At 39.6% G+C, this 12,958-nt stretch overlaps 1 long non-coding RNA gene across 2 annotated transcripts in view; it reads right to left on the bottom strand.

Moving 5' to 3' along the window:
* Window positions 1-4,344: 4,344 nt before the first annotated feature.
* LOC140730002 (uncharacterized) overlaps window positions 4,345-12,958 on the bottom strand; it is a 194,263-nt gene continuing 185,649 nt past the window's right edge. For both annotated transcript variants that reach the window (XR_012099473.1, XR_012099472.1), the window contains exon 4: window positions 4,345-5,682. This is a non-coding gene — a long non-coding RNA (uncharacterized lncRNA). The remainder of the gene's footprint in view (window positions 5,683-12,958) is intronic.

Consider the following 12,958-nt stretch of genomic DNA (forward strand, 5'->3'; position numbering starts at 1 on the left):
CAGTGAGCCTTTCATCAGTGGTGAGTAAACTATTGCAGGGGAGGGATTCTGAGAGACAGGATTTATGAGCATTTAGATCAGCATACTCTGATTAGGGATAATCATCATAGCTTTGTGAGGAGGGGTATATCATGCCTCAAAAGCCTGATCAAATTGTGTATATGAATTTTAGTAAGGCGTTCAACAAGGTTACCCACGTAGGGCTATTCAGTACTTCTGGAGGCTTGGGTCCAGGGAGTCTTGGCTGTGTAGATTTGGAAGGCAGAATGTGGCAGCAAAATGGAGCATATTCTGCCCGGAGGTCGGTGACACAGCGATTTTTATAAATGACTTAGAAGATTATTGTAGGCTACAACAGGACATTAACAGGATACAGGGCTGGGTTGAGAAGTGGCAGGTGAACCTTGGAAAGTCAAACGAAGACAAAGGACAAGGTTAATGTTAGCATTCTTAGTAGTGTGGAGGAACGACAGAATCTTGAGTCCTCATCCATACATCCTTCAAAGTTGCTGTGCAAGTTGATAGGGTAGTTAAGAAGGTGTATGTTGCATTGGTTGGAGTATTAAGTTCAAGAGCTGCGAGGTAATGCTGCAGCTCTATAAAACTCTGTTTAGACCAATTTGGAGTATTGCAATCAGTTCTGATTGTCTCATTATGGGAAGGATGGGGAATCTTTAGAGAGGGTGCAAAAGAGATTTACCAGGATGCTGCCTGGATCAGGGAGTATGTCTAATGAAAATAGGTTGAGCAAACTAGGGCAGTTTTTCTTTGGAGCAAAGGAGGATGAGAGCTGAATTGATAGAGCTGTACAAGAGGCACTGATAGAGTGGACACTGAATGGCTTTTTCACAGAGCAGAAGTGGCTAATACAAGAGGGTATATTTTTAAGGTGACTGGAGGAAAGTGTAGGGGTTATATCAAAGGTATGTTTTTTTAACACAGAGGATGGTGGCATGTGGAACATGATGCCGGGGTAGTAGTAGAGGCACATAAACTAAGGATATTTAAGAGACTCTTATATAGGCACATAGACGAAAGAAAAATGGAGGGCCATGTGAGAGGGAAGGGTTCGATTGATCTTGGAGAAGGTTAAAAATCTGGCACTCATTGTGGTCCAAAGGTCTGTACTGTGTAGTACTGTTCTATATTTTCTGCTGTATATGTTCTATGATTCCAGTCATCTCTCAATCAGTGTAAGACTTCCTATGGATATCTCATGCTTGGCATCTGTCCTGGACTTGCCCACTTGTCAGTCAGGCAGAAGATTCACTTGCATTTCACAATGTAAAAGATCCACTCTGTTTCATGATTCAGCCTCCAGTCTAATCATATGTAGCATGAGAAGACTGATCAGGCTTCAACAGAACCTGATAGTTTTTGGATTCTGATGTCTAGTTGTTGCTTTCCTGTAATGTTTCTATTACCTTCACTTTCCCCAAGGCCATGGCCAGGCCTCAGGTTCAAAACTAGAGCAGTAAACAATAATTGTCTCAGAAGACAGTTGAAGTTGACTTGCCATACAGATGTAATCTGTGAATTGTTTATCTCACACATTGATGAGCAGTGGACTCCACATGCCCATTGGCATCAATAGAATGGGGACTTGTGATCAGTGCACTTCTGTAGCGTGGAATACAACAGTCAAATAAAGATCAACATATTCTCACAGAGCTGTTAACTACAAAGTTTCCTATATTCATCTTTTGGACTTCAAACCATGACCCAAGTGTGAGCATCTAGATGAGTCAACTTCCACCATCTTGCACACGCAAGAGTTTTCATGATCAACTCACAACAGCTGATTGGTCACACCCAATGTCATGTCCATCATGTGCAAGCTGGAACATAGGGCTGACAGAAATACATCAGTGTCATCAATGGCCATTTAAAATGCAATGGACTCAGTTGTAATAAAAAAAACACTGATTCTGCACCAAGTTGAAGAAACCCTTTACAAAATTATCCGTAGATTCCAAAGTGGACTTCACTGTTGGCCATGTGGAGGTAGGCATCTCACCTCACCCCAGAGGAACACACTGGGGATAACCTATTCCTGCAGGAACCATCCAAAAAGGTTGCAAATTCTCAATGATGAAAATGGTCAGGAAATTTGTTCTCAAATCTGAGCCCTGCTTGCTTGTTTGAGAGTGCATTTGCTGCCTTTGTACAAAGGACACAATGTCTGTCAATGGACAGTAGGAACCATGACAAATATGATAAAGACTTACTGAATTTGTATTACCCTAAATAGCTCTGTGTCCCTTCATTCTGGATGATTAGTTAGCCAGCTTGGATCATTAGTAGTATCCTTAAAGACTGGTCATTCAGAGGAGTTGAGGAGCAATGTAATTTCATGCATTCTGCTCCAGTTTGACTTTTATCAGAAAATATGAAGAATTCCAGAACTGTTTATACCACAGAAGGATCAGAACTTTGCTTTTCCTCTTTATTGCACATTACAGAAGGGAATACATTCTGGAAAACTGGGTGTGAGCATTACCCTGACATCAACTCGCCCAACCCCCCTCACCTACCAACCACTAGCTCCACTTCTTCAACCCCTCCCCTCTGCATGACTTTTCTATCAATTACTTTTGCACCAGTGATAACCTGTGGTTCATGATATGAATTGCTCTTTTATTGATAGATAATTACCTGTTTTCTGAAAGAGATGATTATTTATGATCTCATAAATTTGGACAGTATTGTATGCCTCAGTAGATGCTCCATCTCAGAATTTAAAGAAGATAAAATCAGCTGTGAGAGGTAGTGTTGGGGCCGTGAGAAGGGACACTGGCAGTTTTCCAATGAAGGGTCTTCCTACATTTCAAATACGTAGCTGTTTGCAACTTTGCAAGGTAAATTGTGCATCACTATTCAAATGGACAATGGCACCTGGATTTGGATGTAGTCACTGTAAATTTTAACAGCAAAACATTAACCAGCAGCATGATGATATTACTCAAGCCAGGTATTACTGTTGAAACAACAGTTTCCTAGGCAGAATATAATTAGAGCATTATTAAATCATTAGAGTCTTAGTGCAAAGTGTAGGAGATTAAATATTAATGAATAAACTATCCACAGAGGTGTAGGTCTTCAATTTGTAATACCTGTTTAATACCCAGTTGACGGCTGTGCTTTTACTATGCATGTGATTGCTGTGATATGAGGATTCTGTGAGTGATTAAGGCTTGTGTCAGCAAGGTTAAGAAAGAATCTAGTGACAATCATGGCAATCAGGTTAAGACAGTCTTCTACACAAAGTGCTCCAGTAGGTGCTACACTCACCTTTCTAAATATTCAGGCAAGGGTTGTGTGGCCTTGAATGGGCTTGTGCAGCATTTGCCGTAGGTAATAGCATTCCCACATCACTTTAATTGATATTGACTCAGGTCTGGAGAGGACTGTTAGTGTTGTGTTGAACTGGCACAATGTATTTTATGGATAGGAGGCACTGGAGCCATAATGCACCAAGGATGAAGAGATTGAACATTGGATGGGATGCAAGCAAACAGTCAGGTTGCTTCATCCTGCATCCTCACATATTGATAGACAATAGGATATACTATCAAACTTCTGATTTTTGTTGTTCAGGTAGTGGAAAGAAGGTATTCAGAGCCACTAATATGGTCTTGTAGCCACAGTATTCCTCTGACCAGCCTCGTTAAGTGTCTGTTAATATTAGACTCTGGACTCCAGAGCCTTGGCAGTGAAGATATCAGTAAACTCATTAACCTAACCTCACTCATTACTCAAGGGATTCTTGCACTGCCCTAAATATGTAACATACCCCAATTCTCACCCCTTGGCTCACACTCGGGATCTGTGGTTTAAATTCTTTGGCTCAAGTTCTGGGCTTTGGGCCTCCTCGGAATCTGTGATGACTCTGCCTATGCTCATCCTCTGAATGTCATTAGAGGGTGTTTAGATTCTTCATTATTGAAGATTATCACACGTAGCACATATGTGGTGCAAATGTTACTCATTACTTATCCACATTTTTCCGGATGCCTTACAAGCTTTACTACTTATGGAGATAGTCAGTGCAAAGTTCGGTATTAATTTGGACGCAGGCTGTGGCGGTGTCAAGAGTTGATTGATCCTAGATGAAACCCAAACAATGACACCTTTAACAATACTTTTCATCACTCCACTGACTGGGTGGTAATTAGTCAGACTGGATTTGTTCTGCTTTTTGTACTCAGGACATAGCTGAGCAAATCCCACATTGCCAAGCAGATGGTTGGTATTATAGAACCCAAAAATGAAGATAAAATATGTGGTATTCTGAAATCAGACTATTTGGATCAAGCATACGATTTGCAATTCTTTCCTGTTTTTATTCTGCTTGATACATTAGGCTGTTACATGCAAGCATGGATAAAGCCCGAGCATAATCTGATGTCATTTGTCAACAGTATACAAGGGGGAGGTTAGGAATTTCCACAGAAATTAAATGACATTGAGCGTCTTCACGCAGAACCTGTTGGCAATATGAGAGAACCAGGAGTCTAGTGAGTGAGGCAATGGAAGAACTGATATTAGTCAAAAAGATAGGGAAGCTGATGAACCTGAGAGATGGTAAACTCCAAGGACTTGATTCAGAGTTTGAAAGAAGTAGAGAAAGTTCAGAGAAAGTAAATGCTCTAGTTATCCTCACAAATGATTGTGGAACTGCTCATGTAGATTGATAGGTAGCAAATGTGACCCCACTACTTAAGAGAGACGACAGTTGTTTGACAACCTGTTTGTTAGCCTAACGTTAGTAGAGTGAAAATGCTGGGATCTAGAATGTTGGTAGATATACATACTAACACAGTATTGTGCAAAAGCCTTCACCACCCGAGATTTTTTTTTATATAGTTTGAGATGGTATGGTCTCCACAGAACCCTTAGTAGAATTAGGATTTGATTTCTTACATCCATCTCACAACATGAGGGAATAAAAATCTTTATGGTGCTTCTCCATCGCTACGTACAAGCAATAAGGAAGGGAAATGTGGGAGGGTATTGCCCAAACACTAAGATTGTATACAAAATTGTTCAGTATACATGTGTGTACAGTCAGATACAATGTAGAGTCAGATATGCAATCAGATCAATGTGCATTGATGGCCTGGTGAAAGAAGCTGTCCTGGAGCCTATTGGTCTTGGCCTTAATGCTGCGCTACTGTTTGTCAGACAGAAACAGCTGAAATAGTTTGTGGCTGGAGTCGCTGGAGTTATTGATGATCATCCGGGCTCTTTTTGTGCACCTGCTGCTGTAAATGTCCTGAATAAAGGAAAGTTCACATCCACAGATGCACTGGGTTGTCGGTACCACTCTCTGCTGTGCCCTACGAATGAGCATAGTACAGTTCCCATACAGGCAGTGACACAGCCAGTCAGGATGCTCTCAATGGTGTCCCTGTAGAAAATCCTGAGGATCTGGGGACTCATGCCAAACTTCTTCAGTGCTCGAGGTGAAATAGGTGCTGTTGTGCTTTTTCACTGCACATCCGGTATGTAGAGTCCAGGTGAGATCCTCCGTAATGTGTACAGCGAGGAACTTGAAACTACTTACCTTCTCAACTACAGTCCCCTTGACCCCTGTAATCCACAATCAACTCCTTCGTTTTTTCAACACTGTTGGCTTCTCTGTAGGCTGACCTCAATATCATAGCGGCTGTCTGGGATGACCTAGAGAAACAGAAGCAAGTGAGACAGCCGGAGTCTGCAAAAGTCCTTTGGTAAGTTCTCCAAAATAAATTGAACAACCCACTAGCCAGTTTTCTTGTAAAACTGCATGACAGTGAACCTAAGAGAGTTGATGCAGTTTTAAAACAACAGATGGTCACACCAAATATTGATTTGATATAGTTTTTACTGATCAATGGTCTTTATAGTAATTGTTTTATATCTAGAAACTTTTTATTTCATTATTTTTGAAAGCATCTTCACTTTACAGATTTTTTTTACGTGTGCCTACAACGTTTGCACGGCATTATATATTTCAAATCCTAAACCCAGAGAATTTTGCAAAGTTGTATCCATCTTCATATAAGGAATTCATCTTAAATTTATCAGCTTCCTGCAGACCAATAAAGTTGGATTTTATATGAAAACCTTTTCATTGCTACCTACCCCATACTTAGCATAGGGTAGGATGTTAATCCATCAGCCAAAACCTTGGAAATATATTAACTTTACAACTATAACCAAGCAGGAGGTACAATTTACTCTGCTCTAAAATGTTACACAAGGTCTTTTGAACAGATTCAATGAATTAATTGCCAATTCATAAACTAAAATAAGAACTGGTCTTAGGCAGACAATGAAAGAATACCTGTATGCATGGCAACTTTCCTACACCAACTGAGGCATCCTTAGAGTCCTAGAGTCATCCAACAGAAACAGACCCATTGGCCCCCTGAGGCCTCACTCACCATTTCCAGCTTAACTGCTCCCTGAGAAAAAAAACTCAAAGATTTCTGGACACAATGTTTAAATCAGAACACTATAGTGGATTTATTTTTTCCGTATCATTTAATCCCCTCTAAGCTCACCCTTCAAAGATCCCTTTTCCAGGTTGAAGGAACAATGCCACTTTGCTCTTTGCTCATTACTCAAGCCCCCGACATAAGGGATTAGCCAAATGGTTCTTCACTGCTCTGCTCTTTAATCTGTGAGTTTCTCAGTGACCAAGACTAAATGGTATGAACACAGCTTCATCTCATATGAACCATTCTATATGACGATGTTGTTCAATATCCTATTGGCTTTGTTCGTTGGTCATCTGAATAACTTGGATGCAATCCATTGACAATCAGTCTACATATTGATCTCTTTTAATGTCCTTCTTTGACGTGTCAATACAATTCACAGAATATACACTGAATTATTTTTCTTTCTTATATGAGCAACTTTACATTAGTCAGCACTAAATTACATTTAATTTTGTTTGTATTTTGTTTAGCCTGTTCTGTAGTTCTTGGCTTGGCTCTATCAATATCATGACTTGACTCAGTTTTTTTCTAATGTACAAGAATAAAACAGTTTAAAACAGTGGCACCGTAGTAAAGCTGAATTTGCTTCTCCTCCACTCAAATACAATTCATATTGCAAACTCAGGAAGTGAACCATATTCACTGCCTTGCCTATCTGTTATGAAGATGCCAAAAGTTATATTGCACCGACAACTGCATGTGCCTCGTTCCAGCTGACCTGTAGTTCAAGCTAGGTGCTTCTGGTCAAAATATGTGGGACATCAGTAATGCTGTCAGTTTAAGGTCACTAAATTGTCAGCAAATTCCATTTAGTCTCTACCCACATCCTTTTTACTTTGATGCTGAACTTACAATGCAGCCAGCACCTGGCAGGAGTAAGTACTGGGAAAAAGAGCTCCCCCTATTCTATATACTAGACACAATTAGGAGACTGAAGAGCAAGGATCTCTAATGAAATTGTTTCGAAGTTGAGAAATGAACATTCCCAAGACAGTAAATAGAAACAGCTGATCATTCAGATAGAATCTGAAATAACAATTTGCCCTTTTCTAATGTCAGTTTGTTTAAACCCAAGCAGGACTGGGAACTGACAGCTGACACAAACAGTTAACATTAGCAGCTGATCACAGTACACTGCTGCTGGAGGAGGTTACAGAAAAATCAATGCACTGGATCCTAAGTTTGCTTCAGCTGAACTTCCCCTTGTTAGTTTTCCCTAGTAACTTAACTGTTCTGATACCTACAGATTAACTCATTCCCTTAATTTTATAAACTCTTAGTAGATCTCTTTTAGTATTAAGAACTGCTTATCTAGGACTCAGGATATACTTGCTGATCCACAGTGTGACAGATAAGAATTTATAAAATATTTTGATTATAACTCAACTCATGGCATTGTTCACAGATAGAATATGTTGATTCACAATAACACAGCTCATTATGAATTCACATGCTAATTTCACTGTCAATTACTGTAAGTACCTTACTGCTTTATTGCCTACAAATTCAATGGCATGAAGATTATATACTGTAACTGAAAGTTATTTTTTCAAAGTACAAATGCTGTAGCATCACAATCATTCCTTCATTTTTTTTCCACAGTACTTTAGAAATTCAACTGGGCATTTCCAGGCTTGAGCCATCCTTACATCTTAAGCGCGAGTTCTGCATCAGGAACACATCAGACAAAATCATTCCGTGCAATGCTCTCTTGCAAGAAGTGTGGGTGATCTTGGCAGCAGTCATCATTGGGCACTCCTGGGACAACATGGTGATGGCTGTGCAGCTCCAGAGATTGGGTAGGCTGCTGGGTAATTATTTGCCACGATCCCTTTCCTCACCACCATCCCATTATTCCCTCCCCCCACACAACCCAGTTACCCAAAGCAATCCCATTTTACCTCATTGAGAGCAACCACATTATGACCACTATCCATAGAGGGGCTTTATATAGGTAGGTCTGCACACCATTCTGCACCACATACATACAGATTGTGCATGCATGAAAACTTCTTCCCTGGGGCTCAGGAAGAAACTGACTCACATCACCATTTAATACATGTTTTTTATGCACTGTGAAATGTGTTTGACATGCGTGATCAAGTTCTTTGATGAGGTTAGTGTGGCTAACACTATACGTGGACTTGCAAGAAGTATTTGGCAAAGTAACACAATGGATTTTTTAACAAAATTCAAACTCAAGGGATTCAAAAGATAATGACAGCATTAATACAAAATTGTCTCTGAGCAGGAAGCACAGCTCAATGATAACCACATTTTTCCTCATTTGCTGCATCGTTCCTCAGATTAATAAAGGTCATAAGAGCAAGGATAGATTCTTAAAGGAAGAAAAACATTTATGGATCTTTGGTGAAAAGGAGGAGTGGGAAGATAATCATGTATCTAATCTAAGGCACAAATAATCTATTAGAGTAATTTAGCAGGTCCTAGTTAGTGAGTTCCTGAATAATGGATGCTGTTGTTAGGGACAATTCTGAAGTTATGTGAATATAGCAGATATTAATTCAAACAAGTACCAGTCTTAATGTGGATTGTAAATTGCAAGCAGTAAATTAAAGTTAAAAGCAAATAGACAGGATGGCCTACAAGCCAAGAGAAGTGATTTGCAAAAATGGTGATCATGAGTCATTTGCATATGCATCAGCCAATTGTTAAGACAATGGGGTTGTTTTAATTGGCCTGCATCAAACCAGGCAACATGAGCCAAGTTATTTGCACTGTTGTGACATGAGTTCGAGCTGGTAGATTGATGCTGTCAGTTAGCATATCAAACATAGTCACATGGTATAGGCAATCAATAGTTTTTGTCTACACAAGATATTTGTGTATTCAGAGATGGCCCTGGCTTTAGTTTTGTGACTTTAAAACATTAAATTAATTCAAGGAAACACCGGAGACCAATAAATGTAGGTAGAACTTCATTTTTTACATTAAGTGAAGCGCGCATGCATCATGTAGTAGTGTGATGATGTATGCATTTAACATTTTTACATATATAACCCTGAACTATTTAAATGAACAAGAAAACTTTATCAAATATACATACACATTACTTAATTATTGTAATGATATTATAAATACACAACACTCTGTCTTGCTTAGCTATAAACTCTGATTCAATAGAAAATGTGTCTCAACTATATACCCAATATACTATGTAATACAACTATTATCTACAAATGACCACAGCATAGTAAATTTTAAATTGTCCCATTCAGGATTAAATGTTTAATTGGATTTCTTACTCTTGTGGGATAATGTCTTTTCTGACAAAGTGGAATCATTGTGCTTAGCAGATGAGAACTGTGGCTGTGAAACAATCTCAGGTCTTGGGGCCTCTTCCGTGGTGATTGCAGGAGTTGACTCTGAGACTGTAGAAAGTGGTTCTGACAACTCTGGACACCTTTCTTCTCCTTTTCTCACTCTGGACTTCGATCCCTTTCTTGTTCTTTCTCTCCATCTCTTCCATCCTTTTACTGCTTCTAGTTTGATCTTGGGAAGATCCATTTAGTTCAGTAAAGTATTTTCTTATCAACCCCTCTATTGCTCATTTTATTATCTGATCTCTCCTCTGAGAAGTAGGGACACAGAGGTTGGCTTCAATACCTGTTTGTCCTCTGTAGGGCAATGGCTCTTAGTGTCTGGCATGGAGACAGTTGTGGCATGATCCAGTACATTTCTTAATTCGCTTTCATTTGGCTTCATTGCAGGGGATGTGCCATGCAATTGGTGAATGGATCTCCAATCAAGTTGTCTCAGCCAATCACACCCCCACAATGCTGGTCCTTCTGCTTTTACCTCATACAAGCTCAATGTGGCTTGTTGGTTGTTGTAATTCACTGTTACAGATGTCATTCCCCCAGGAATTATCTTCTCTCCAGTACAAGTACTTAGATATCTACAGACTTCAGTTTGGTACCTTTGAAATTCCATTAAAACTCATTTTGTAGACTGACTGAAACAGCTAGACCACTGTCCAATTCCTATTGTTAATTTTCACACTGTAAATCTCAAGGCTACACAATCATTATCTGATTTTTTTCATCATCAACAGCATGCAGATTGGTGTTCTTTTTTGAACTGCAAATTGACCTTTTAGCATTTTCTCTTCCCTGAGCAGTCCATTCATTTTTGTCTACCTGGCATGCTCTTTGTAGGTGACCTACTTTGTTACATTTTTTGCAAGTTTTGCCTTTAAATCTGCATTTTCTTAGTGTATGTAACCCACTGCTACAAGTTGTTTGGCCAGACTGGTCTTTGTTTAGACAATATAATTTTGTTCATGCTCATTTTCATTCCTGACTGCCTCTAATTATGTCTGTCAGTGGTTTCCATTGAAACAGCAACTTCAATTACTAGTGGTGTTCCGCAGGGGTCAGTGTTGGGGCCTCTTCTTTTTACACTGTATATCGATGATTTAGATTATGGATTAAATGGTTTTGTGGCTAAGTTTGCGGATGACACCAAGATAGGTGGAGGAGCAAGAAGTGTTGAAGAAACGGAAAGGTGCAGAGAGACTTGGTCAGTTTTGGAGAGTGGGCAAAGAAATGGAAGATGAGATACAATGTTGAGAAATGTACGGTTGTACAGTTTGGAAGAAGAAACAATCAGGCAGATTATTATTTAGATGGGGAGAAAATTCTAAAATCGTAAGTGCAAAGGGACTTGGGGGTCCTAGTGCAGGATCGGCAATAAGGAAAGCAAATGCTATGTTGGCATTCATTTCAAGAGGAATAGTGTATAAGAGTAAGGAGGTGTTGATGAGGTTCTATGGGGCACTGGTGAGACCCCATTTGGAACACTGTGTGCAGTTTTAGGCCCCCTATCTTAGAAAGGATGTGCTGATGTTGGAGAGATTTCAGAGAAGATTCACGAGGATGATTCCTGGAATGCAGGGGCTAACATATGAGGAGCGTTTGTCGGCTCTTCAATTGTAATCATTAGAGTATAGAAGAAAGAGAGGGGATCTCATAGAAACATTTTGAATGTTGAAAGGGTGGGACAGAGTAGATGTGGAAAGGCTGTTTCCCTTGGTGGGTGAGTCCAGGACAAGAGGTCATGGTCTTAGAATTAGAGGGTACCCATTTAAAACAGATGAGGAGAATTCTTTTTAGCCAGAGGGTCATGGATTTGTGGAATTCATTACCACATTCAGCTGTGGAGGCCCAATCATTGAGGGTTTTTAAGGAGGAGATTGACAGGTATCTAATTAGTCAGGGTATCAAGGGATATGGGAAAAAAGCTGGAGATTGGAACTAGATGGGAGAATAGTTTCGCTCATGGTGGAGTGGCAGAGCAGACTCCATTAGCCAAATGGCCTGCTTCTGCTCCTTTGTCTTGTGATCTTGTGAATTGCTCTGGTGAATGTAATTTGTGCTTGAATGTAAAGCGTTTTTGAATCCGTTCTTTTAATATTTCGTAAAATATACAATTTCTCAGTATTTGGCTGTTACCGAACTGACAATGATCAGATTATCTCTTCAATTCAGCCACATACACGGAATAGACTCTCCTTCCTTTTGATTCCACTTATGAAACCTAAAGCATTCTGAAATCAACAATAGCTTTGGTTCTAAGTGTTGCTGTATTACTTGTACAATAGCAGTAAAGTTCATTTCTGAAAGTTAAGAGCAGTTAAACTTTGAAGCAAACCGTATGCCTTAAAACCAAATGTTCTTAGCAAAATTGGCACACACTTCTCATAGGCTATTTCATTTGCTTCAACATACTGTTCCAATAGCTCAGTATACATGAGCCAATTACCCACTGTGTAATCAAACTCAAACTTTCTGACATAGCCAGCTATTTCTGCTTTTTGAAAAAAAAATGATTTTCACCCAGTATACATTCCTTATGAACCCTGAATTCTTCCATTTTAAGGCCTTAAAAAAAACTCAATTATGCCTTCCCTCCCAAAGATTGCCTCCACATGCTAGGCTGATTCTTTTAAATTTGACCTTCCTCGCAGCGGTTTATTTAGTTTGAACATCTCACCCAGCTTTAACAGGTTGATAGCAGTGTTGGGTCTCTTTTAAAAATCCCCTCCTTGTCACTAATGTTATGTTTTATAACTTCAAAATATTAAATTAATTCAAGGAAACACAGGAGTCCAGGAAATGTGTTTGTAACTTCATCTTTTGATTTAAGCAAGGCACACATATAATACATGGTAGGATGACGACATATGCAATTAATGATTTTAAAAAGATAACATTCGCGGCCCGGTAGCACATGCTTTGCAGCCCGGTGGTTGGGAACCACTGCTGTAATGTACTGTAGATTTCTATGCTCTAGAAAAACAGCCTCTCACTTATTGTCAGCAAGACCAAGGAACCAATTGTAGACTTCAGGAGAGGAAAACCAGGAGATCCATGAGCCAGTCAACATCGGAGGATCAGAGGTGGAGAGGGTCAGTAATTAAATTCCTGGATGTTACCATCTCAAATGAA

The sequence above is a fragment of the Hemitrygon akajei genome, chromosome 7, assembly GCF_048418815.1.
Source record: "Hemitrygon akajei chromosome 7, sHemAka1.3, whole genome shotgun sequence".
NCBI lineage: Eukaryota > Metazoa > Chordata > Chondrichthyes > Myliobatiformes > Dasyatidae > Hemitrygon > Hemitrygon akajei.